This window comes from Pinus tabuliformis, chromosome 4_2 (genome assembly GCF_031772625.1).
Source record: "Pinus tabuliformis cultivar Carrire ecotype Pingquan chromosome 4_2, CPIR1, whole genome shotgun sequence".
Classification (NCBI taxonomy): domain Eukaryota; kingdom Viridiplantae; phylum Streptophyta; class Pinopsida; order Pinales; family Pinaceae; genus Pinus; species Pinus tabuliformis.
This window is the reverse complement of record NC_142304.1, coordinates 850,910,353-850,914,816: the sequence shown is the minus strand read 5'-3', so window position 1 is coordinate 850,914,816 and position 4,464 is coordinate 850,910,353.

The window sequence follows — 4,464 nt, the reverse complement described above, 5'->3', positions numbered from 1 at the left end:
CTTAGCTCTTATTCCTGAGATAATCTCATAGCCTTGTCCTCATCGAACTTGAAATCTCTCCTTACAATTGTCATCCTCAGTTAAGGAAAATACACTCGGTAATTGTGAGGAGTTTCAGTGTATCCTACAAAAAATCTCAACTCTACTATAGGCTCATGTTGCTTCCTCCAATCCTTGGAGACATGACAATAAACTGAAGCTCCAAAATTGTTGAAATGAGACACATCAAGTTTTCTCCCAGAGAAAGATTCCTTAGGTGTGATCATACCAAGTATTATTTGAGGACTCTGGTTCTGCAAGTAGACTGTGGTGTTACATGTTTCTGCCCATAGATGTAATTGTAGCCCCTGATCATGCAACATGGCTCTTGCTTCTTGTTACATAGTAATTTGTCACCGACCTCGCATTCCCTGCTTTCGTATAATGACGGTCTATATTACTGGCATCTGTTCTGTGTCATCTTGCCAATCATGGGTCAATACCTTCCTTGTGATTTTAGGAAGAATGTCTCAGTTCATTATCCCTAAAGAAAACCCCTTTTTGCCTAAGTTTCTGGGTCGTTACGGGCCAGCATTTATCGCGACGATGGTCAAGCTTACACTAACCCCAACGAAGTCGGCACTCTGTCCATGTGTCTGACTCACGCCGATCCACTTTTGGCAAAGTTTTTCAACAACTCGTCGAAGTTTCTACATGAAACTGCTTCATAAGCGGTTCTTGGGCTGGTTGTTGGTCAGGTGAGCTCGCCTTTCTCTTCTTGGGTAGCTATTCCACCTTTTGTGCTAGCTCCCTAAGAGATAAGCTCCTCCTCCCATCACTTATGGAACCTCTCCCTCCTATAAATATCTCCTCCATGAATAAGATCAACTAGCTTGGATGTAACTGGATGATAGCTAGATGTAATTTGATAGCTTCAGAAATCTAAGAGAGGAGTAGAGGTAGAGAGTGTGATTAGAGTGTGGAGATAGCCTCACATGTATTTGGTTTGAGAAGATGTTTGAGTAGAGTTGGCTTGAGAACTTCTTGGTATCAACCTTTTGAACCAAAGAGAGAGTCATTTGTTCCCTTGGGAGACGGTTCACAAGTGAATGCTTACGGAGACATACCGACGGAACCCTTCAAGGAAACTTACGACGTCAAGGCTCGGTTGTAAGTTGCACTTTGTTTTATATTAATACAAATCAACAGCTTGTTTCCTATATTGCATGTTAAATGTTGATAGCTTGAGGTTCCTTGACTCTTCAAGTAGATCGTATGGTTTTTTTCTATTTGTGCTTGTGGTGTTTCTATACGTGTGTCTGTTTCAGGTGTAAACGATTGAAAGAACAAGAGCTGGAGTGGCGCAACAAGGACTCCATCGAACATTGATTTGAAGGTAAGTATTCATAACACCATCTTTCTAAGGAAATTTGCTTTGGTATTGTTTTGCGGTGACTAGACCCACTCTAGGGCTAGAGGCGTTGCCTCTGTCCACAGAGGGAACTTTCCCGTGTCACAAGTTGGCGACCATACTGGGGATCTTGTCTTTTGTCTCTTGTTTAAAGTTTTGTTTGTTTATCGTATCCCTCGTTGTTTTGGTAACATGATTCATTCTGGAAGTTGTTAGATTACTCCTGTAGTCTTCCCACTCTAGTGAGTGGTAGACTTGGCCTTCCCTCAACCATTTTTTCATTTTTTTCCTTTGATCTGAGGTCGTCACGCTTTATTGTCTAACAGTCGCGACGTAGTTGCTCCTGTACTGTCTTCTGGGTTGCGCCTTTTACTGTCCGGTGCGGATAAATTGCCTAATAGTCGCGACGAGCCCTGAAATCGGCTCGGTGCAGCTAGCTGATGTACTCTCGCGATGGCGTCGTGAATTGCTTAGTTAGTGGGGTGCGACTTTTTACTGTCGACGCATGTTGCTAGTTTAATGCCCGCGATGATTCCTGTAAGATTCAAAATTTAGAGTTTGTTTGTTGATTGGCCAGTGTGTTCTATCCTCTGAGCTTGTTTTCTACCCATATATTGTTTCAAAAGTGTTGATTGTTAAAACTTTCCATTCCATGTTCCAAGTCTTCTGAAATCCTTCTTTTTGGACTGTGTGACCTAGATACTTTAGGGTTTCTTCATTGATCAGTTGGTTTGGGTCACTCATTCACTGAGATCTTTGGACTCTATTTGGCATCATCTCTGACTTCGTGTGAGGATTCTTCCTATTCACTTTGTGTCACTTCTTGATTGGTGTGTGTCATTTGGTTACCCAACTTTCATGATTTGTTCGTTTGGTTTCCATCCATCACTTGGCATAGATCACATTGCCCCCGATCGGTGAGACAGTTTTTCCAATTTGCAAAAAGGAATATCTCTTTAGTTTTGAGTCTTTGATTCATTTGAATTAAGTTGTTTGTCATATCTTTGAGGAAAAACAAAAAATTGCATTCATTTTGTATTAAGACTTGAAAGACGATTTTTTGCATTAGTAAACTTTTGAGATTAAGACATTGAAAAGAAAAAAGTGTGTTTTCCAGTTTCTTAATTAGATTGCTTGCACGTTTTAGGAGTATTTCTTTTTCTCTTATATTTGTTTACTCTCTTGTCATTTGATTGTTGTGCATTGAACCTCTCACTCTTCCTTAGCTAGTTGTTCATCCAATGAAAATGGTCTTTTCGCTCATTTAGCTGCATTCTAGGGATTTTGAAGATACATTCGATAAGGCCCTGAAACTGAAACTTAATTCAAGATTAACCGTTAAAATTTATTGAGTAAAATTAAAAACACATTCGAACCTAACGCTTATATCTAGAGGTCTAGGCTAGAGACGTGTTCTGGCGTCGTTAAAACTAGTTGCTATTGTTTTCACTAAGGTTGGGTGATTCCTCCTTCTGTGATCCGATAGATACTAGTATGAATTTGCGCTCCCTGTACCATCACGTATATGTTGGGAGACCCCACTAGGTTATCATACTATTATCCATAGGAAGCCGAGTCTATCGCCTTACGAATTGTAACGCACCGAACACAACATTCGGGAAGATTGACTGCCATATGGGAAGTCCTTGGTCATTTCTCTTTCATTTTATTACCAAGGTGTATATGCAGTTTTACAATTTGTCTGGTAAACCTCTTGCCTAGCATTCCAGAGTAGTCACTTTCATTCCTTTTTGACTCTTTAAAAGTAAAAGGATCATCTAAGCACTTGTCCTTTCAGGCTCATTAAACTTCGAAGGCGACTAGAGTCATCTTTTGCTCTTTTTCTCGACTCTTTAAACATGAAAAGGCAAAGTTTCATTCCTGTGTCATAAAATTTATTTGTCCACGATCACATTTTACCTGTTAATCTTGACCACATCGTACTATTATTTTGTGAGGTTTTTGACCCTGTTTTATTATCTCTTTTTCCTGGAGTTTTTGAGTTTAGGCCATCCTGGTAGACTCACCGATCCTCTCATCTTTACCAAGTGATGGAGATCCCACCTCTCCTGTCCTTTCTGAGGTATCGATTGTTGGTGGTACCCTACCTAACATTCCAAGTGTTCAGCCCCTTGACTCTCGAGCTCCAGGTGAGGAGCCTTTTGATATCAATTGGGCTCCTCCCAACATTTGGGAATTTTTAGATGAGGATCTCCCATCTACTCCTCCTAGTGCTTTGATTATGATGGAATCTTCTGAAATGGATGAGACGAGTCCCGTTAGCGGTCAAGAGAGTTCTGTGTCAATCGATGAACCTCAGTTTCCTCCGGAAGGCTTTCCTTTTCACACTACTCATAATATTTCCTTACCGCTTCACTATCATGCGTTGGCTGACATAATTGGTTCTACATCTCTGCATCATCAGAGCTCTGTATGGTCCCACACTACAACCCCAACTTCAGGGCCCTTCACAGCTTTGTCTTCCATTCCTCAGACACAGGTCACGTTAGTTACGTCTATTCCATTGATGCCCACCGTTTGTGTGGCCTCTACAGCTCCTTCTATTAGTGTGGTTACTGCATCCTTGGTGGTTACTACCGTTGCCGTGGTATCTTCTGAACCTGCTAGTGAGGGTCCTTCACCTCTAGCATCCGGAGTCATTCAACCTACGGATACTGTCCCAATCTCTTCGGTTTCCATTCCGGCAGGATGGTCATATGAGAAATATTTGTTTTCTCTTCAAAACCCAAATCATAACCCTCTGGGTTCTCAACCGCCTTCCTATCCGCATAACCCTTTGCACTATTATGATCATCAAGGGGATCATATTTATCATACTGGGTCTCTCCCTCAAGAGGCTACAGTTGAAACTTCGGTTCCGCTTGTGGTTACCTGGAATCAAACCACTTACCATGGCCCACAAAGGCCGCCTTTGCAAGGGCAACCTTTACCAGGTCAACATCCGCAAGGGCAACCTTTGTAAGCGCCACCCTTCCAAGGCCAACCTTTGCAAGGGCAACCTTTTCAAGGTCAACCTTTCCAGGTCAACCTTTCCAAGGACAACCTTCAGGCTT